This window comes from Stenella coeruleoalba (genome assembly GCF_951394435.1).
Source record: "Stenella coeruleoalba genome assembly, chromosome: 12".
Classification (NCBI taxonomy): Eukaryota; Metazoa; Chordata; class Mammalia; order Artiodactyla; family Delphinidae; genus Stenella; species Stenella coeruleoalba.
The window spans coordinates 20,307,324-20,330,992 of NC_137158.1; the positions used below are offsets into that span (position 1 = coordinate 20,307,324).

The 23,669-nt window shown below is 36.6% G+C and overlaps 1 long non-coding RNA gene across 2 annotated transcripts in view; it reads left to right on the forward strand.

The window, feature by feature from the left end:
* Positions 1-23,669, forward strand: part of LOC307195039 — a 42,085-nt gene that overhangs the window by 15,711 nt on the left and 2,705 nt on the right. The window contains exons 4-5 of one of the 2 annotated variants that reach the window (XR_013830702.1): positions 473-529; positions 860-1,538. The exons of the other annotated variant lie outside the window; for it this stretch is intronic. This is a non-coding gene — a long non-coding RNA (uncharacterized lncRNA). Of the gene's footprint in view, positions 1-472; positions 530-859; positions 1,539-23,669 lie in introns of those variants that run through there. 2 annotated transcript variants of the gene reach the window in all.

Consider the following 23,669-nt stretch of genomic DNA (forward strand, 5'->3'; position numbering starts at 1 on the left):
TATATATATATAGTAAGATTTCAACTTGAAAAGCACAATTTAAAGCAGTTAGTTACTCAATTATTCATTCTAAATTAAGAATTTTAAAAACAGACCCGTTTAATAGGTAAAATTCTCTTACATATTGCAATGATATGAATTATTAAACGTGCACATATTCTTAAGCAGAAAAATATTAATGCTGTGTATTTGATTCTTTTAAACATTTTATACTTAATTACAAACCATCCTGAACTTAAAAGATTCCAGCCTACTAAGAAAACAATGATGTCTCACCAAGCAAAATTTGAGGAGTTCCTTCTTATCCACTTGGGGTTGTATGAACCAGAAATGCTACTAGATACTTTTTTTTTTCCATTAAATTTTTTTTTGTATTTTATATTGGACTGTAGTTGATTTACAATGTTGTGTTAGTTTCAGGTATACAGCAAAGTGATTCAGTTATATGTATACATATATCTATTTTTTTCAGATTCTTTTCCCTTATAGGTTATTACAGAATATTGAGTAGAGTTCTCTGTGCTATACGGTAGGTCCTGGTTGATTATCTATTTTATATATAGTAGAGCCACTTTCAAAACAATTTTACTTTATCACAGAGTATAGTTGATTGACAATGTTGTATTAGTTTCAGGTGTACAGCAAAGTGTTTCAGTTATATGTATACATATACTAGATTGTTGATGGTGACACTGATGGGTTTACTGCAGGGATTGCTTCATAACTTACTCCTTGAGTTGTTCTTGTGGCCTCCTTTGTAGTCTTCATCCCTAGGGAACTCAGACAAGTCTGTTTATTTGATTCTTAAATTGAAATGGACTTTTAAGCTTTTATTGTTTCATTTTCTTCCTGTCTATAGGACTATGCAAACGAGGTCCAATTGAATTCTCTCAAGGCTTAGATGAATCACAACTTCCAAGGCCTTTCTATGACAGTGACATCAAACCAGTGTTGCCCCATAGGTAGGCCCTCTTATGGGATTAGTAAATATGATTAAGCCTATTCACTGTATACTCAGACTGAGCAGTCTGGCTCACTGAGGTTCATACACTTGGAATCATATGAAGCATTGCATCTCCAACAGATAAAGACCTGTCCCTAAGACCCACATCACGGGGCCTCCCCACACACTAGTCTTCAAGTGGAACCCAAAGACTTGCTCAAAGTTGCTTTGTTATCATCTAGTCACAGAAAATAAAAATGAAATTAATAGAGAAAAATGTTCTGTATACGTCACTAGTTAAGGGCATGGCTAACACTTTCTCCATGAACTCCTGAGTCTGGGTCATTGTTCTTACTCAGCAAAGCTCTGGACAAACTTAAGATGTGCAGAGAATCAAGAACCACAGGACAGAGAAAGGCAGGTATATAATCTCTCTGCCTCTGAAAGAGGACACTCTGCCACGTCTGCCAGGTCAGCCAGCTCCCAGCACAGAGGCTGAAGGGGGAGCCCTCTCCTATCACCTTTGCAACATCTCTACTGCTGGTGAACTTATTTCTCTGAAATGAGACCCTCAGAGCTGTCCAATAAAACTAGTGACTCCAATTACAAACATTTGTGATGTCTAAGTTTATTACTGCTGAACAGATATTGTCGTCATGAACGCACAAAAGTTCAATTTCAAAAGCGGAAATGTCTAAGATGTTATTTAAGGGTTAAAAGAAAGAGAAAAAGGAACGAAGATGTTTTGCTTTCCCAGATGACGGACACCACCAGAGATTACTTCAGGGAAAAAAAATTAGTCCTGAACTGTAATGACTTCAGTTCTCAAACCCAAAGTTGAGAGAGATCCCACAGTTATTAAAGTTAATAAATCAGAGAGAAAGAGAGAGATCCTACACGCAAATCTGGACAACTTTTGCATTTTTCCACACAGAACTTAAAGGGTTTCTCTCCACTTTCCCTCTCCCTTCCTTTACCTCATTCACCATGGGTACCTTAAAAACAGCATGTGCATCATGGGACACACAGTTTTATGAGATGTAATTATGGTACCTTATTTTTAAGAGTTTAAAAGTGCATCTTTATGGCCTATGCAGCCATGGTAACTTTGATGTGTTTGATTGACATAAAACATGCATTGGCATAAAACATCTCCTCAAACTGTAGAAATGTGGAGATGTTGCTCGCTCTGCTCTCCCCTCCTCCAAGTGGCATCCCCTCCACTCTTCCTGTCCCTCCTCATTTGTTTAGTAATATTGATCAGCTGTAGTTAGCAGAAGGCAGTTGGTGACCCCAGAACAGCTCTTCTGGTTGTTGTAAAAGCTAAAATGAACTGAAATAAAGAGTATGATTCATGAGCTACACATGCGTGTGGAACTCAGAAGACCCAGCATTTACAGATCATTTTAAAGGTAATCTTTCATATGTGAGATTTACATCGTCCCAGTTTGACTTTTGATTTGTTTTTTTGTTTGTTTGTGTTTTGCGGTATGTGGGCCTCTCACTGCTGTGGTCTCTCCAGTTGCGGAGCACAGGCTCCGGACGCACAGGCCCAGCGACCAGGGCTCACAGGCCCAGCCACTCCGCAGCATGTGGGATCTTCCCAGACCGGGGCATGAACCCACGTCCCATGCATCGGCAGGCGGACTCTCAACCCCTGCGCCACCAGGGAAGCCCTGTTTTTTGAGTTAAGTGAAAAGGGTTGCCTTTCCCTCTCAGATAGAAGAGGTGTTTTTGTATAGCCGATATAAATACTTCTAAAGTTTTATAGGGTGACTAATACCCTACAGGGATAAACCAGGCTGTCAACTTTCCTGAGATTTTTGGCTAGAACTCCAAATGTTGGCTAAAGGCATCAAGGGAAGATCCTCATCTTAGGAAAAAAGGCTTTCTATCCTGAGACCATAAATAAGTGTATATGGAGGAACATATGTTCACCTATTCTTCCAAAATAATGGAAAGCCTAGATTCTAAAAGAAATTCAAAGTAAGTTTATATCTAGCTATATTTTAATTTTCACTAGAGTATAACTTCATTAATGTTGTCAAACAACCAAATAAGTATTGACTATTTTTCCTTGAATATTGCTTAGAATTCCTTAAAACAAGATTGGCTACTTCATGAAGCAGTCTCCCATTTGTTAGAGCAGAGAGTTCTGAGTTGGAAAAGAGAAAGTTCTCTGACATCATATTTTAAACTAGTAATTCATGTTTCAATGACCTCTCTGTTGGTAATAAGGGCTTTTTCTGACGATTTCCCACAAAAGCTTACCTCAAACACTCCTTCACATTTTACTGAAATATCTTGTGTAAGTGTTTACTGAAAGCAGCCCCAGTAGTCTTTCATTCTTTAGGTTTTTCTGACCAGATGTCTATTTTCAGTTACTGTGTGTAACCACTAATAACTCTTCCCTCGGGTGACTGAGGAAACATGGTGGCCTGGTTAATTTATTTTCCCTCCCCATTTTCCCACAAGTAGACCAGGAATTGTTGCCAATTAGTCAACAAGGATTTGCTAAGTGCCCATAAAGTAAAAGTGGTATACTACATTGGACATTTTGGTCAATACATCCTGAGAAAACATGTAGAGGTTTAACACAGAAAACCCCAGCTCCCTAGTGTCTAAGTTCCCAAGACCTTCAGGTCTCCAGAACAATTCTAGGCCCAGAAATAACCAGAAGAATGAACAAATAACTCTTGCAGCACAGTCCTGAATTTCCAGTAACCAATAAGTGACAGCAGAGAGGAACCAAGCTCCAGACAACTGTGATTGGCCCATTAAGTACTCTTAAGGAAAGGAGCATTATGATTGGCTTGTGAAGGTTATAAAAGATCATTCTGCACCTCCCAGCACCAGCTTTTTGCTAGTAACAAGTAGGAAGCAGAAGAAGTGAAATATAGAAAATACAGAGAGAAGAAAGAAGAGAAGGAGGCATCTTGTTAAATCCCCACGAGGCGAGATGAAATTTTGAGATTATTAATAACTGGATTCTTTCTCCTTGTATTTGTCCCTGTCTCCTTTCACTCATTCATGATGTTAGCGAGCTCTGTGTGTCCTCTCTGCAGGGAAGAGCAGGAAGAGCGAGATTGTCTAGATTTGTTTTTAAAAAGCTAATTCCATTTCTCTTAATATTCTTTCAGCAGTGGTTTCCAAAAGATTCAAGAGTGAAAATCTTCCCCCAGACAAACACCGATTGAACACTACACACACATATATGTGCTCCAGTCCGGGCAGGAGGTGGGGGCGGGGGTTGTTGTTCCAAGGAAGGGGCACCAAGGGCTCTTCTCCTGGGCAAGAGCCCACTGGGAGGACAAATAGCTCTAGGGTGCATCTGGGATGATCACGGGAACTGCGTCCCTGGCCTTGTCAAAGATGACCAAATCCTAAGAAAAGTGGATGCTAATGTGCTCCAGGTGCTACCGCTGGCTTGGACATACAGGACATCAGTGATGCTCGTGAAACTCTGCAGACCAGTGGTCCAAACTGCCTTCCCCGTTCTCCAGGCAACATGCAAGTCTTCCCAGTTGTGATGTGAGTGGTTCCAGGGACAAATGCTTTGAAATGTACTACAGGCCAGGCAAGGAGGCTTAGAGTCAGAAATAAATGTACATTATGGCAAATGAAGTTAGATTTCTTGCATACGTGAGTCTAGAGAATGAGACTCACACCTTCTGCACTCACAACAACCACATGATAAGTAATATTATTTCTATTTTAAAGATTGGGAAACATAAGTGAGAAGTTAAGTAACTTCCATTAGGTTATGCCATTAGTAAGTGATGCAACTGGGATTTGAAGACAAGGGAGGGGATGCAGAGGCCAGCAGCCTGCTGATTAGAAAATAAAAGGAACAAGAAGCATTTCTTCAGGAAAGGGAAGAAAGTAGAGATAAAGAAATCCAGTGTCCCAAAGGACCAAAGAACCAAGATTAGGAGGAAAAGTCCCAAGTAGTGATGAGAAGCCCCTAAGGGCATGTATTAGCCCTGCTAAAGAGAAGAACCACATAGCAGTAGTTCTGTTATGATGCAATGAAAACTTCACACTGAGGAATGCAGTTAGAATCTGGCTCTGTTGGCAAACCAAGGCCAATGGATAGAACGCTGGGTGCAGACTCTCAGGGAGCTGTGTGCAGTCCAATAGTCCACAAGTACACTGAGATTTATATATATATATATACATGTGTGTGTGTGTGTGTGTGTGTATACACATATATATGTATATATATACTTTAAACATTTTATTTTATATTGGAGTATAGTTGATAACAATGTGTTAGTTTCAGGTGTACAGCAAAGTGATTCAGTTATACATATACATGTATCTATTCTTTTTCAAATTCTTTTCCCATTTATATATTGAGCAGAGTTCCCTGTGCTGCACAGTAGATCCCATTGTAGCACTGTTCACAATAGCTAAGACATGGAAGCAACCTATACGTCCAGAGATTCTATTTTTAATGTGCTTCAACTCAAAGCAATAGAGGAAAAAATTGATTTTCTAGAGGGTAAAATCTAAAAGGAGGTTGCTTCACCTTTCACTCGCTAATTTTATAACAAAACATTTAATACTTTGACTAGAGGTCATGCATCTACCTGACTTCATTCAACCTTAATAAGAAAAAAGATAATGTACCACCACTCCTCCTCATGATAATTAAAAATAAGAAAGGAAGGAAGAAAGGAAAGAAGGAAGGAAGGAAGGAAGGAAGGAGGGAGGGAGAAGATAAAGCACTGTCCAACATCAAGTCCTTTATCAAGTTCCACAGTTTCTTCAGAGGTTCATGACATTTTAACTCTTTGCACCGATATTCTATCCCTGATAATCATAATAGTGATCAGAAAATATTAAACTATATTTAGTGAACTCTGTTATGGTAGCGGGAATTCCCATGCATACTGCACCTGTATAAATTGGTAAAAATACACTTCTATAAGGTAAATTGACAACATGTAAGAAGAGTTTTTAGGGCTTCCCTGGTGGCCCAGTGGTAGAGAATCCGCCTGCCGATGCAAGGGACGCGGATTCGTGCCCCGGCCCGGGAAGATCCCACATGCCGCAGAGCGGCTGGGCCCGTGAGTCATGGCCGCTGAGCCTGCGTGTTCGGAGCCTGTGCTCCGCAACGGGAGAGGCCACAACAGTGAGAGGCCCCCGTACCGCAAAAAAAAAAAAAAAAAGAGTTTTTAAAAACTTCTCTCATTCTCTGACTTGGAATTTTATTTCTTAGACTTTATCTTAGATCTGTAAAAAAGCTACATTCATGAAGATATTAACCCTTGTATGATTTATAAATTGAAAATTGGTATTTAAATACTATACAGTCAACCACAGGGGAATTAAGTAATTTATTGTAATATATTGTTGTTAAGTAAAATTACAAATACGAAGCCCATTTAAAATATGGAAAACTGTTCTTACAAAGTTTAGAGAATATCAGTATAAAACTGTTACTTATATGTTGATTACAACTATCTTAAAAATACATATGCACGTGAGAAAAGACTGGAAGAATATAAACTAATACTACAAAATGTTAACTGTGATTATTTTGAATGAGGATATTACACATGACTGGATTATTTTTTCTTTATTAATTTCTATTTTCAATACTTAATTATAGTTTTAAAGTATCCTATTTCCCATATTTCCATTTTGACAGGGAATAAAGCTTAAGTCAAACTGTAATTTTAATGAAAACTAAATTTAATATTAAAATAAATTCAGGTAACTATTTATTATATTTTACCATGATTTTTAATATTTAAAATGTTACATTTTCAGAATTTAAAGGAATAACCTTGAGCTATTTGGGAAAATAAGACTATCTAGAATAACTCTCACTCTAAAAAATCAAAGTTTTACTGAAAGGCAAAACCAACCACATTTCTCTACTAACTATTATTGCTATGAATTTTAATTTCTGTATACACATGAACACATGTTGCATGTGTGTGCAAATCTGGGATAAACACATCAACATATACTTTTATTTTTTAAAAAATATTTCCAGTATTTGCCTCACCAAAGAATATCTAAAGGAATATGGAAACCAGATTCAAACATACAAATATTACCTGAAATCTGGATAGATCCACAAAATAAAAACCTAACAAGAATTTTTCAGCCAGATTTCTTTCAAATAATGAAATTATTGAGTACATATGATACCTGAGTTTCAAACACATTGAAATCCATCATTTGTAAAAGGAGACGTAGGGTTGGTCCTGCAGTCTCATTCCCATTAAGATTTAAATGACTGATGATGCTTAATTCATTCACTTCCTGGAGAATTTTTACATTTCAGCAGTGAAGGAACTCTTACGTGATTGAAATGAATCATTGATAGTACAGTCTCAGCAGTCAGCAAGTTCAGTGGCAGGAGAATTTGGGGCTAAATGAAAATTCTCTGGAGTCCCGAAACTACGTGCTGAAGATAACCATTGATTTAAACTCTGCATAATGCTGCTGGTGGCTGTTTGCAAGTACACAGCTATACTTCAGAGATTCAGATACTTCAACACAAATGTGTCCAACGTTTGGGTTTGGAGCTTTGGGGAAACTTTTCTGATCCAATATTACCAAGACTGTAAACCCATCTGTATAACATCTGGAAAGGACTGTTTGTTTTGTAGGTTAGTAACTAATTGACATGACCTCATACTTTTCTTTCTGCATGTCCACCTTTCATCTCAATTTAGTAGTATTACTAATAAAGAGTTCAACTCTTCACTTAGAAGATCGCAGGGGAGAGAAACCTGATAGACACTACAGAACTGAGAACAGAGAATTTTGATGAGAGAATTGAGAAAAACACCCTAGAGTGGCTAATTAGGCAAAGAAAACTGATGACCTTAAATTCTTCAGCTATTTGTTGGTTCTTCCAGTCTTACACCTCAGACTGGTTAGACATAACCCTAACCAGTTAGGCTAGGGTTATGTCCTCAACAGAGTTTCCAATAAATGAGAAAGTTCATAAAAGCTGACAGGCAAGAAGGTTAAAATTATTGGCTAAAATAAGGTCTGGGCTTCATAATAATAAGCCTCTTCAGGATGTTATCAAGTCTGTATTCCATTACCATTGATAATTAGGAGGTCACTACATAAATAGTTTATGAGTTTGTCAAATGATTTTATAGTCTGTGTGTGTGTGTACCAAATTTCATGCCCTCCGAGATAAGGGCTGTGTTTGTCTCACTTACTGTACTCAGTGCTATGCGAACTTCTGAAAAGAAAGTCCACATTTGGGATGGTGATCATGATGATGAAGATGGTGATTTCTATGGTAATATTCCTCGAGTCCATAAGAATAACCACAGTAGTGGAGATGCACCATTTAAATGACTGCAACATGTCTCTTTGTGAAGTTGTCTAAGTAGCTAGTTGTCTAGGGTATATACCTGGGAGTAAAATGACTGGGTTGTATGGTGTACGTATCATAATCATTATTGGCATCAACAAATTATTCTCCATAGTTATTGTGCTGATGTATACATCACCCAGAGAAGTTCTGTTTTTTTAATCTCTTCATCATTTGTTCTCAGACTTTAAAAATTTTACCAATCTGATAAGTATGAAGTGGTGTCTTATTTTATTTTGCATTTTTCCAATTCCTTCTGAAGTTGGTCATCTATTCTTATATTATTGGCTTTTTGCATTTCTTCTTTAGTGAATCGTCCTTAAATATATTTTTGCCCAATTCCATTGGTTGTTCAGCTACTTTTAAAAAATTGATTTTAGGAGAAATCCTTATAAAGTCTCGACAATAATGCTTTGCTTTTACGTTGTGCAAATGTATTTCCCCAAATATTGCTTATTTTGGCATTTATTGTGTTTTTTGTGATATACAATTTTTATCTTAAGGTGGTCTTTTTATCTTAAGGTGGTCTTTTTATTTTTAGAAACATCTCTATTTTATGTATATATATATATATATATACATATAGATAGATAGATAGATAGATAAGTCTGGTTGATTTACAATGTTGTAAATTACAATGTTGTATTAATTACTACTGTAATGTAGTATTAATTACTACTGTACAGCAAAGTGACTCAGTTATACATGTATATATATTCTTTTTCATATTCTTTTCCACGGTTTATCTTTTCCATTACGGTTTATCATAGGATACTGAATACTGTGCTATACAGTAGGACCTTGTTGTTTATCCATTCTGTATATAAAAGCTTACATCTACTAAGCCCAACCTCTCACTCCGTCCTTCCCCCATCTCCCTCCCCTTAAGGTGGTCATTTTAATCAATCTCTTCTTGCTTCTACTTTCTGTGCCTTAAGTGATTTACTCCTGTTCAATGTCATAAAGATGTTCTTATTTTTTTCTCTAAAGATGTTCAAGTTTTTCTTTCCAAATTAAGGTATTTTATCTACCTATATTAATTTTGTGTATTCTGTGGATTGAAGATCTAATTTACACTTTCCTATATCAATGGCTTGTTGTCCCAGTACAACTTATTAAAGAGTCCATCATTTCCCTACTCCTTTATAAAGCCAGATCTGTCACAAAATGCATTTCCATAAATGCATGGGTCCATTTCTTAGTTCTCTCTCTGTCCCATTGGCTTGTCTTCCTGTGCACCAATACCACACTGTTTCAATTATTATCTTGTTGTGTAATTCTTGACTCCTTTTTCTTTTTTTCTCAATTTTTATTGGTTATTCTGTGCCCTTTATTCTTCCACATAAATTTTAAAGTAAGCTTTTCAAGTTTCACAAAAATCCCTTTTGGAATTTTGATAGGAATTATATTAATTTATAGATAAAATGTAGAAAGGTTGGTGTATTTGTAATATAGATTCTTCCTGGTATACTGTTCTATTTACTTAAGTCTTTTATGTTTTACAATAATGTTTTACTATTTTCTCAATAAAGAATTTGCACATTCTTTGTTAGATACGTTATGAGATACTTTACAGTTTCTGTTGCTTAGAATATTTAATAACTATGATGTCATCAGTATTGGTGAGCAGTGTGATGTTCTACGGGATGTCAAGATGATCAAGGTCCCTGTGAGTTATACTGTGACTTATAGCAGTTAACGAAGCTCTGGGGCAAGCCAGTGGACGTATACTACTCTCCATATCTTTTCTACAGAGCCCCCTGATTGAAAGCACTCTGGTTGCCCTTGGCGCTCACTGTGCTACAAAGTTGCTGGGTCATTTTTCTTTCCTATTCTTTCATTTCAAGGTTTGTTATGTTGTAATCTGTGGCTGAAAATATCAACATTGAAAATATTTGCTACTCTGTTTCTGTTATCTGTCCTTTTTGCCTGTTTGTGCCCATTATGCTCATATAATTGCTTAGGTATTTTTGACCATAAGCTACTCATTTTCTTTGGAGAATTTTTTGTGGCAATCTTTGAAACCTAGGATTAAAGTTCAGTCTTCTAGGCAAGATTTAGTTTTGCTTCCACATGGCTCCAGTCGCCACTTCTTGAAAGTATGGAACCATTTTAAATTTACAGCTTGAAGTTTTTTGGGTCACCCAAGTGATGTGAATATGGGCTGCACATGCATATGAGGAGAAATTATTAATACAACCCATTGATAAATCTTATTTCCACACCTTGCTTTGTACAGGAATAAGGCAACTTTTCCTGAGTGTGGCAAGGTGGAGAGATTTATTTCTTGTTCATCATTTCACCCTGAAGGTAGACTTTTAAAGTCCAAACTTAAAAGCAGAGGATCTCCTATTAGCCTCCAACCTTGAGAAGGCCTGGGCTATGTCTCCTGAACTCCATCCCAAGAGTTAATGAAAATAAAAATATAAGTCACTCAGGTTTGAGAAAGAACCTCAAAGCAAAAGCTGCTTCAATATCTCTGGGGCTAGATTTTGGTCTTACAAGTCTTTTTTTTTTTTCCCTACATTTCCTACCCTTCCCCATCACACAGGGTAATATCTTCCCTAGTCACACCAGTTACACAGGGTAATACTTTCCTTACCCACTTCCATCAGATCCAGGCCCATAAGTCTTGATTGTATTTTCATCTTTTTTGATGTTTTTAAGAAAACAAAATTTAAATACGTAATATAGAATTTTTAGGTTTTCTCCCAATGGGAGGGACAATCTGAGTGTCTAATAAGGTACGGTACAAAACACAAAAGTGTACACTTACATTTTTAACTTGCTTACTTCACTCAACAAAATCTAACATTACACAATGCCTTGATCATATTCACAAACATTCTAAGAGAATTCTTCTATTCCCCTTCCTAATTTTTTTCTTCTTATTGCCTTTAGTTCTGCCTATTTACCCCATGTTAGTTTTCTATTGCTGCTGTAACAAATTACCACAAACTTTGTAGTTTCAAACAATAAAAATGCATAATCTTGCAGTACTATAAATCAGAAACTCAACACAGGTCTCACCAGGCAAAAATAAAGTTGTTAGCAGGGTTATATTCTCTTTTGAAGGCTCTAGGAGAGAACCTGTTTTCTAAACTTTTCCAGCTTCTAGAGGCAACCCTTATTCCTTGGCTTGTCTCCATTTATCTTCAAAGCTAGCCATGGCAGGTCCCATCCTTCTCATACTGCACTCTCTCTGACATTGTTGCATCTTTTTCATGGCATCCAGTAAAGGATCTTGGATTTTAATGACTCACATGATTAGATCAGATAGCACCTAAGAAGGGATTATCCTGAATAATCCTGGATAATCTCTCCATCTCAAGGACCTTAACCTTAATCATATCTGCAAAGTCCCTTTTGCCATGGATATGTCATGGGAACCTGTGATAAGGTAACATATCCATTTTTAGGAAGGGAGAGGAGGGTGGCATTTTTCTGCCCACAGAATCCCCAGTAAAAATTTATTATTATTATTATCAATTCTTACTTATATTTACCGATATACTTTCTAGGTTCTTTGCTCATTGTTGCTTATCCCTTTCTACATTTTTTGGCTTAAAATTATTTTCTTAAGGAAGAATATATTTTATTGATTCTCTTAGCAAATATCTATAAATAGTCTTTTTAATCTGTCTACACCTATTTTTGTCATATAAATGATGGTTTACCAGAGTATGGAATTTTAGGTTCTCTAATTTTTCCTCCACCTTATTAAGATAGTATTCCACTGGGATCTAGTATCTGTTGTTGCTCATGAGAAGTCAGTTTTCAGTCTGGTTGTATTCCCTTGTATGTAACTAATTTTTATCTCTGGTAGCTTTCAAGATTTTTCTCTTTGTCTTTGATATTTCTCAAATTCATTCCCATAAGTTTAGTCTTGAATTCATTTGTATTTATCTTAGTCAAGACTCTGTATATTCTATCAAGTTGAAGACATGTCTTTCCTCAATTCTGCAAATGTCCATTTTTTTTTACTTCAAATATTGTCTCGCCCTGTTTTTATAATTTTCTTCTTTCAGAAAACTTAATAGATGTATTAACTATTCTATCTCAAGTTTTTTATCTTCTCTTTTATATTTTCTATCTTTTTTACTCTGCCTACAGTCTGAGTAATTTTCTCTTGTATATTTTTCAATTCACTAATTCTCTATAACTATAGTTGTACTTAATCTCTAATACCTTTAATACCCTAATTCCTAATGCCTCTAATTCCAGTGAGTTTTTGCCTTAGTGTTTCTATGTCTTCTTTTACCTCTATACCAAAGCTTTATTTACCTCTTAACCTTCATTAATCCTCTGTATGGAAAGGACTCAATATCTTAACTACCTCTCTCTGCTTCTTCCTCAAACCATACTTACTCAAGCCATGGAGCTCACTGAACATTTATGGCCAATGCTGTCTAACCTCTCGTTTGCCTGTGCATGCCTCCCTCCTACTAGTTGAGATGTACACTTACTGAGAGCCCATTGTGTTCATCCTTAAAACTGATTATGCCTATAAGATTTTACCATGTATGTAGGTAAATTAATTATCCACATATTAATGAAACAGGGATGTGAAAAGAAACTTGTTTATTCTCTGAAAACTAAGTTTAAACCTGTGAAAGATTTGATAAAAACAAATTGCAAAAATAATCTTGTTGAATTAGATAAGTACAAATAACAAAAATGTGGGCAACATAAAAATCTAGGATGCTTCAGCCCTCAAATACCTTATAATTTTTTATATATTAATTTATATTTGTCATTTTATTTTATATTTTTTATATATTTATATTATTTATACTTTAATTTATTTTTTTATATTTCACTCAGCTCTAAATAAATGGGTACTGGGCATCTAGATGAAGCATTATTGATAAAGCATCCCCAAGGAAAACCACAAGGCATGAAAATACTGGCAAATCAGTGTATAGTAAAGTGAAATAAAGCTTTTAATATAGAGATATTTATGATTCCTGATTTTATCTAGTTTTTTAAATTAGCCAAACAATCCTTGGTTCTAATTATGTCGACTAGAAAGAATGCTCTTTACTGTTTGTAAAAGATATTTTTATACATTACTTATTGGGGATGCTGCATGGTGACCTAAAGAAATGCTTTCAGCAGTTTAGGCCCAATGAAAAAGGATTTTTAAGGATCTTAATAAACTAATCTCCTCTCAATAGGTAGAAAGAGGATAGATAGAAAAATGGAGAGATAATTTGTAAAGTGCAGAGATAAGTGTTACAGAAAAAGGACAATGAATTTCAGAAGCAATGGGTGATGGTCAACATGAATACATATTGAATAAAGAAAAATCACTGCACTTATTATTTTTATTAAAATATTTGAGCTCTATAGAAACAAAAGAATTTACAACATATGTACGTTATAGTCCTTTCTTAACTACTTGCAAGACATAACATTTGTATACAATACAGAGAGCTGCATCAAGCATACAGCATATAACATAACTCTTTCACAATATTTTCTTCTAGACAATGCAGTTTGAAAACTATTTCTCACATATTTAGAAAAGGATTTACACAGGTATCTCCATATAATTGTTCCAACAAGAAGTTCATAATTAGGTACTTTTATGTGTTGATGAAAGTGCTCTAGATTGTTTAGAATGAAACATGTAGGAATTGTGCCAGTGCCAGTTGTAGGCCTGTATGCCATTGCCTCTATTTGTTGTGTTTCTCTTGCTCTGCTCCATGTTTCAGGGTCAGGAGGTGATAGGAAATGGAGCAGAGAGGTAGAATACTGGTCCTTGCAGGTCATGTTCTTAACTTCCATATAAGCTGGCTTCCAAAGGGGTTCGGCCAATGGGAAACACAGTTAGAGGCTGGAGGGCAAGAGGAAGAGTGAACTTAGGGTATTTCTCATTTTCTTTCCCTCCTCTGGTGATGACTCTGCAGTGGCTGTAACTCCAGCTCCCAACTCCTGCCATGGGCACCACTAGCACCCCTTCCTTCCTTTATGTCTTCAGCTGATGAGTGGTAATGGCTTCCTGCTATTGCTAAACTTTGATTACCTCAGCATCCCCTCTTTAAATTCTCAGACTCTCCATCATCTATGTAATCAATCCCTACACTAAATCCCCCTCTGTTGTAAATATTCCAAAATCTTTGTCTTCCTGGTGAGTCTGTGATTGATACAAGGATTAAGTTACAGTGTCCAAATTCTAGAATTTAAAAATTTTGAGGCCTTTCTGAATATTTATCTAAAATTCTACTGCATTTATGGGCTGTAAGATGATATTTAGTTTAACATGTAATACTTTAGCTCTTAAAATATGCTATTTGAGGTTATTTATTCATTAATTCATAGAGTTCTACAACCATCATTTGGATTATAATTGAGATTCAAAGAAATTAGAGTTGACCCTTGGACAAGGTCACGGTTAGGGGCACTGATCTCTGTGCAGTTGAAAATCCACATACAGCTGGCCCTGGGTATCCTCAGGGGATTGACTCCAGGACCCTCAGGGGATACCAAAATCCATGGATGCTCAAGTCTCAAAGACAACCCACTGTATCCCAGTTCCGCCGCATCTGCAGATTCAACCAACTGCGAAAATGTATTACTGTTATTTATTAAAAGAAGTCCCTGTATTACATGGACCCTTGTAGTTCAAACCCATGTTGTTCAAAGGTCAACTGTAATTAGGTTGCATGGCTAGTCAAATAACTCTAAAAGTTTTGAAGCTAAGTAAAATGACACGTATTTAACTACAGAGCTGACCACCAATGTTGCAACATTGTATACGTAGTAGATGCAAAAACTTAATTGTTGATTTGTTTTGGAATTAGTTGATATAAGCCAATTGAATACATTGCTGTGTGCATTTTTACCCCTTCGTATATGCCGTATGTCACTTTATAAATGACACCATGTCAAGCTCTATCAGATGTATATGATATAGAGAGGGTGAGAATGTATAACTGAGTTCCGCAATAATCCAGTGTCATTTTTAATTTTAATTTTCCTCTTTAAATTTTTTTTTTTACCAGAGTTGCTAAGATAGTGAAATTGATGGTTTTAAATTCTTTCTTCTTTCATGCCCCCTACAAAATCTGTGCTGGAGATACTAATAACAAAGTAAAATCCTAAAGCCCTATCTCCAGAGGAGTGCAAAACAGCAGGAAAGGAATAAACTGTAGGCTTTTGAATTATGAGGTGCTGACTGTAAACACTTACCCAGACCCACCAAGCTGCTCTGGGTTCATCCCTTGACAGAAGCTTCAAGGCCAGTTGCTGACAGTTTGAGAATTTAATTTCTGTACTTAAAATTTAAATACTGTTTTTTTAAATTTTCTGGGACAAAAATTAAAATGTCTCTATATTCTTAGACCCAAGAGAAACAATAATGACACAAGAAAAATGAATATCCAATGATATCTAAGCCATTGACAACATTTCATTCTTTAAAATGGAAATATTTGATAAAAGAAGCAATTCTGATGATGTGCTGATCACAAGGAAAAGTATGGTTATTCTTGGATGTCTCCCCAAATAATAGTATAAAGAGGACACCTAACCTTTGACTTGCTGAAACAGAGACTATTCCCTATGCGAAAGCACATTTTAGAGCAGTGAGATAAAACAGAGAAAGCAATTAGCTCTTTGTTCTCCTGCCATCTGGAAATAGCTAGCTGGGCAGCCACATGAAGTAGACTCTTGGGTACATAAAGAAGAGGACTAATAGGAGAGCAATGTTATTTGGCAGCCTGGTCTCTAAACCAAAAAGTGATGTCAATATTGGTCACATAATTATATAATGACCCAGTAGATGGGTGATCTGAATTAATCAGAGCACGAGTAGAGCACTTGCATGTCTGTAGACCTGGATTCTCTGATGCAGTTCCCTTACCATGTACCGGGTGGCCATGTGTCCATTTCACTCTGAAAAGTGGTGATGTAACCATGGGTGGTATCTTCCTTCCCACAAGTGAGACTTAACCATGCCCAGATGAATAATCTCAGCAGGTCTTAAAATTCCTGTACCTGGCAGTACTCAGTCAACTTAATTGAGCATCATTCAGGTTTTTTGTTTTGTTTTGAGAATAACGACATCATGGAGAAGAGATGTGATGTAAGGCCTATATTAAGTCCCAATATATGTGCTGCCGTGACATCTGGTGCAATCAGGAGGGACTCCTCTGGCCTAACTGCAAAATCCCCTCCGTACTCTATTCTGCGGGTGAGGTCTCCTAGCCAAACAGCCCTCCTTATCAAGGGGACCAGGCACAGTGCCTGCTTATTCCTAGGTAGTGGGCTTTAACTCCCTGCCGGTCTAAGGAATTACTCAAACAAGTCAATCATATCCTCCTGTGGAAACCAGAGGGCACTTCATCTTCTTGATACATCTACAGCCCCTGGTTTATCACTCTGTTCCTGAGCACAACCTTCATGTGGCCCCCCATGGCATGCAGTGTCCCACCCTCTGGGTTGTGAGTATATGTGACTAACAAACTGCTGTTGATCTCATCCGTCCAGTGTTGGGTATTGTTGGTCCACCTTATAACCCTAGGGCGGGAATCCCTCCCTCACCAACAGGATAAAGAGGAGGTGATTAAAGCAGAGTCAAAGTTAACAGTTCTTCTGAGCTGATGAAAACATTCCAGTGTTGCTTTCATAGCTTTCTGAGAATCAGTCTTCATAGTTTATGATAATTACTAATACTACTACTGATGCTACTATTACTGCTACTGGCTTTTATTTATTTATATGTCAGACACACGCATTATTCTATTTAATCCTTACCCTCATTTTACAGCTAAGGAAACTGAGATAGAGAGAGGTTAAAATAATTTGCACATGGTCATAGGGTTAGTAACTGGCAGTTTCAGGTGTAAACCTAACTGGTTGTTTACTTTGCTTGTCTTCTACCTTCAGAGCTTCTGTGCTTAACCACAGGATTATACCACCATCATCATTTGCTATAATCATTGTAATTCTGGAGAGCCTCAAAATGATGGTTAGAACTCACAAAGAGTTGCTTAAAAACCACGGATAAATGGCAAACCACTTTAATTCAATTGAATTAATGAATACTTGAATTGTGACAAAATGCTGGATACAATATATGGTTGTTAAATTTAATTATTGATTTCTTATTAAGTGCACTTGTGTCTAGAGTTGGTAGGACATCCTACCAAGTCAAATAAAACTCCCAAGCAGAATCAGTAAATACATGTAAAGTGAAAGACTGTATGAAAGAATGAAACTAGTATTCTTGTTTAATAATGTACAAACTACTATCTAAATGGCCAAAAGTGCTCTAAAATTTATATAGAAAATATCGGCAAATGAGAATATAAAAATGCAAAAAATTAAAGATAAAAGGAAAACAATTAGTGTCATAGTCTCTAACATATTTTAAGATGATTCTAATTTTAAAACATTTTCTCCAGACACTCTTTTGAATTCCCCATCCCACTGTTTTATTTGGAATTTGAACTTTGTAACAAAGAGAATTTTTTTTCAGAGTCAGCAATTTCGAAAACAAAATAAGAGTTATTGCTTAGATGACCTGGTTTATTTCACACAGAACCAGGCAAATGGAGAATGAAAACTTCTGTTTCTTCACTTTTATAGATGGAAGATGCACCATGGGAAAGTTGGCCAGCTATATTTTTTGTCCTATACACACTTCATGGCCATGGCCACTTTTCCAACATTTCCTGAACTGGACCTACTTGCCTCTCTTTGGTATAGTCTACAGCAACTTATTTACTTCTTCAGGAGAAAAATATCGAGACAATTTGCTGTACATTCATGAATAACTAAAATAATGTGGGTGTGTGTTTACCCACTTGCTGTTGGTTGGCTGGTTCCATAGCCTTCTTGACCATGTGGCTTCTACTAACACTGTTGCCGTTCAGAGTAGAGAGTTTCCTCACTTCGTGTGTGGACAGGTCATGCACATGAGGCAATACTTGTGTGCAGAAGTAATTTTCAAGGTATATAACAACCAGTACAACACAGGCACCCACTGAACAGAAAGGACAATGGAGCGGAGGCCGGAGCCATTAACTATTTGCTAGATTATGGGGAGATCCAATGGGTCCAAAGGGAAAAGACAAAGTTACACATGGGAGGCAGCAGATATTTTTGAACTGGGTCAGAATTATTTCAATATTTTAACAAGAAATGTAGCTATACTTGTGTATTCTTAGTGTATATCATTCCTAAATATGTGTGTCTATTTATTATATAAATGTATACATATATATATATATATATATATATATATATATATATTATGTAGGTTATAATGCATGTATTCACAGAACGGTTGAAGGGGCTTTTTAAGTATCTGGAATTTTCTTTACAACATTTATACACCAAAAGTCTCCTATGACTCCAGGATCTTATCTTAATTAGTTGTACACCAGAACTCTTTAGTGAGACACACTGACAGATGAGTGCTGATGAGGAAATTTATCCAAGATGTCATTATTTATTGTATAAGTTAATAGAAAGAAATTTTAAAATGTTTTGATGTGGCTCCTTTTGGGGGAGACCTTTTCTGGGATAAAGAAAGCGAATTAGTAAAAACTACCGATGTTCTTTTCATCTTCATCATAATTAATTCTACCTGTGCACCATTTTGGGTCCAGTTTCCTATACATATTTGTAATGTGGGTTTCATTTCCATAAAATGGGAACATAATAAATATAGGGTTTACTAACGATTGTTTTATGTGGCTGCCAATCTGCCAGTCGCATTCTTAATTATTGCCAGGAAACTAGGCATTTTCCAAACATATGTTTTAGATTTAAGACTAATATGTCATGTCAGCCCTCTCTACTGGACTGATGGGAGCCCAGTGGGACTTCAGAGTGTCTGCTTTAGTGGGTGACTTTTGGGGGTTAGCTAAAAGCCCTAATAGGAGGAGATAGAGCAAAGCATCAAAAGTTTCTGAGAGCAAATTCTACAAAGAAATACATCAAAGAGTTATGCTTTCATTATAAACTGATACTTTTACTAGACAAGGATAGAGATCGATCTTCCTTTGGAAGCCATGGAGTAAAGGAAACCAGACCCTAAGCTACATTAATGAACCTAATTGCAAGGCTTTTGTCTTCTTTGAACAACATTACCAGGAGTTTTGCCTCAAAAAAAAAAAAAAAAAAAGTATATGTGGCTTTTTCATTAGCCTGTGCAAACCTGGTATGTTCCATCAAAGAATTTATTCCATGACTTGGAAAAAAAGGAAACTGAAAATCAAAAAGATCTGGTCCAAATGAGCTAAATTTCTGAATGTTCCCCTCAAAAATGTTTTTCAAGTCCATGGAAATACCTTTTGGCAGTTTGAGTTTGCTCATCCAACACATACTTTGCTTATGACCCATAGTTCCCTGGTCTTGGCCAAAGAGCTCAGATACCTGTTAAATACACATGTAAGCATGAAAAAAATTATTATTGACATAAAAATATATCTTGTTGTTCCCGAATTGTTTTTTTAGAAAAAAAATATTTAGCATGTAATACCTCAATTCTGCCTTTGGATGTTCAAGTGCTATATCTATAGGGCTTAGAAGAGGTGGGCATTGAGTTCTGGGCATTGATCTTTTTCCCTAAGAAAAGTTGGGTAGTTTTCTATTAGATTTAATTATTTATTACCCTTTTGAGTTTTTTTTTTTAAATGAGTATTGTCATTAATTCATAGAATTCTGAATGCAGATATGTTTTATTTGAATATTTGGTTAAAGTGGGAATTATTCGAGCTCTGTGCTAGCAATGTCTTCATGTGGCGAGGTGACTTCTATAATGACAAGGTCAAACACAAAAATGAATACAGGACATTTGCTGGGCATCAGTTCCTATTCGAAACATTATGCTCTCTTCTTGAGAAATGGAGAATGATACACGCAGAGTTTACTTTTCCCCACCAAATGCATTGCAACTGCAGCCAACACTTTAGAAATGGTATGTGCATATATCAATACATAAAGATGACTCAATATTTAAAATGGAAGGAAACGTCAGCATCTATAGCTGATCAAGCATACTCTGAAGAGAAGAGAAAAATTGTATAATTGGAGAATAGCCTTAAGGCTCAAGACCAAGTAAAAAGCCTTGGAATTCAGTATTGTCATTATTTACTGTATATATGTTATTGTCTATTGAATACTATATACTCAGCTCAGTGTATTGAGCTGAAAACTAGGATTCATCAGTCTGATGAATTACACTTACATCTGATGCTTGACTTTAATAAGCCACCCGAGATCATTTAATAAACAGTATGTGAGATAATTGATGATGATAATTGATGATGATTCAGTGCTTCACTCCTTTGGAAATAAGTATTGAGTTGAGAAATTTCAGGGGAAAATTAACATTTTATTTCAAATTTCTTTCTTAACAATTGGGACATTAGAAGAGGAAAACAAATGACTAGGAAAATATTTATTGGTAAAACTAGGGAATTTCAAAAGCTATCAGGTAACTAACCAATATGATTTTGTTCTCTTCCTTCTCCTCTTCCTCTTTCTTCACCTTCACTTTAGAATTTGGGACCTTTAATAGAAAGCATTTAGAAAATAAATCTCCTCAAATTACAATATTTACAAATAAAACCTAGCCTATCTGCCAACCTGCCTGAGGAATTTGGCAAAGCTCTGGGGTAGGTGTGTAGTTTTCTCCTGTGTCACTGCAAACACCAGCAGAGAAGGAAAAGTAACTTCTCCCTTAATTCATTGTTTCAGGTCTTGAAAGTATTTCCCAAGCATGCTTTTGTTAATAGGGTCAATTTATTGATTGGTTGATTTGCTCGTTTGCTTAACAGTAAGGCTTTCCTTTAGCAAGTGTGACTAACTCCCAAATAATGTACTATTTAGAATTGTCACAATCCCAAATGGATAGAACACAGGCTTTGTGGGTTTGAATCTGTTAAGACCCTAGACAGGCTTTCTGATCTTTCTCATCCTTTGTGTTTTAATACGTAAAAAACACACTGTGTGTGGCAGTAGCTCCCCCAGAACTGCCACAAGGAGCAAACACGACAGTGTATGCAGAGTGGATGCACAGTGCCCGGCACTTGGGCAGCCTACAATAAATGGCAGTGATTCTGATAGCTGTGAATCCTTGCTTTGCCAATTAATCCTCCTGCACAAGGCACTGCTCCATGGGGTTGGTGCCTGACAACCTTGTTAGAGGAGTATTCTCCATCCAAAAGAAAATTGCCAGGGATGACACAGATCTTCTCCCACCGGATATATCTCCCTCAGGGTTTGTGAAACTTAAACCCAGCATGGACTGTGGATATGAGCTGAATTATTTTGTGATGAAATGTCCAGAATCAAAAATTCCTTTGACCCCAGAGCAACCCTGAGATAGCAAACATTTTAGAGGGAATTTGGCTAAATTTCAGAGTTCTGGGCATTGATTTTTGACTTCTTCTTATCCAAGGACCACAAGCAGTTGAGGCCAGGGTTGACCATCTGGATTGCATCATCTAACATTTGTTTGTATTTGTGCATTTTGTAGTATGCGCTCTTTACATCATCATGGTTGGGTAGGAATTCCCCTGAAATTTAAAAATTTAAATTATAGCAGCCACACTAAATTGTCTCCTAGCATTTATATTAAATTCAATTTTTTAGCTATTCAAAATTTATTCAATGGGCTTCCCTGGTGGCGCAGTGGTTGAGAGTCTGCCTGTCGATGCAGGGGACACGGGTTCGTGCCCCGGTCCGGGAGGATCCCACATGCTGCGGAGCGACTGGGCCTGTGAGCCATGGCCGCTGAGCCTGCGCATCCGGAGCCCGTGCTCCGCAACGGGAGAGGCCACAGCAGTGAGAGGCCCGCGTACCGCAAAAAAAAAAAAAAAAAAAAAAAACTTACTCATTTTGTTATTCATTCAGTCATTAAGCTCTACCCATATAATTCTATTATTTTACCTGGAATAGCTATTTATCTCTGACCATCAAACTCTTACCAATCCTCAGGGCTCTTTCCTCCCAGATGTTTACAATAACCTCTCTACCAGAGGCAATATATCCCCTACCATAGCACCTTCATAGAATTCAGATGTCATGTGCTACCCACTACCTTGGATGACAGTTTTATATATGGTATGTTTTATATCTGCCCAAGAAGACCATAAGTTGCTTGAAGACAGGCACCTATTATCTTTATATTTTCCGTAGTACAATACCTTGTACATAATTGGTTCTCAATAAATGTTCATGTGCTTCTGTGGTTCCCAAAAGGTTAGACAGTTATTGACAGCAAAGTGGTTTGTTTGTTTGTTTAAAAAAGAACACACTGTATTATTTCTGCCGTGTCCTGAAAGTAAACATGAAAAAAATTCCTCTGACTAATGCAGAAATTACAGATAGGTTCTTTCAGGGGAGGGATAGCAGAGGTAAAAACATACTGTTCAGTTCTTCCTCCTTTTTTGCCATGAATGGTGTTTGGACGCATCTGTGATGTGTCCTGAACATGTCACCACACATCAGAGAATCCCTGGGGAGAAATGTGCCGTGAAAGAAAGGCAGAAAGGATATTTCTTCTTTTCCTCTACTTTTGATAACAATCCCTAACTTTGAACATAGTCACTGTTTTGAATTCATTTTTCAGGTCTTTCTCCACAGCCAAAAGGTTGTATAGATTTGGGATCCATCGGTGAATGGCTCCACAGATTTTTTAAATAACAAAAATAAAAGATGCTGATTAAGAGGAGAGTTTGAGGATTAAAAACACACAAATAAACAAACCAAACACAGGTGAGCCTGTGTCCACCCTCACAGGTCCATGAATGATGGCACGACTCATCCCTAAGACAGGCTTGGGCACAGGAGAGGGAAGACCCTCCAAAGGACGTACTGACGCAACTTCCCTGAAAATGAAGGAAAATATATCTTTAAAGGGAATACATCTCCAGAGAATATAAAAACTAATTTGATACGTACTGGTAGTTTTAAGATTAAAAAACAGATTGAGCACTTAGAGCAAATGAAAGGCAGGAGCATGGAGCCTCAAGAAAGAGGGGATAACTCTTAAGGAAGGACATTCCTTACAGTACTGATGGAATCTATTCAAATGGAAAGGAACTGAAGTAAATAATCATCTTTTTCCTTTTTGTAACTTATGTTACTCATTAAGATCAAATGGTGCCAACTTACACTGAGAAATATTGTTTGTTTGGCATATAAATGAATGAATCAATGAATGTATTACCTCATTTAATTCAGACAACAATCCTGTTGTTAGGAATTATTGTCCCAATTATATGAGTAAGAAAACAGACTCATAAAGGTTAGATAAGGAGCCCAAGGACACACAGTGAATAAGGAGTAGAGCCAGATTTCCAACCCAGATCTTTTGATTCCAAGCTGAGCTTTTTGTTTAACAGGAAAATC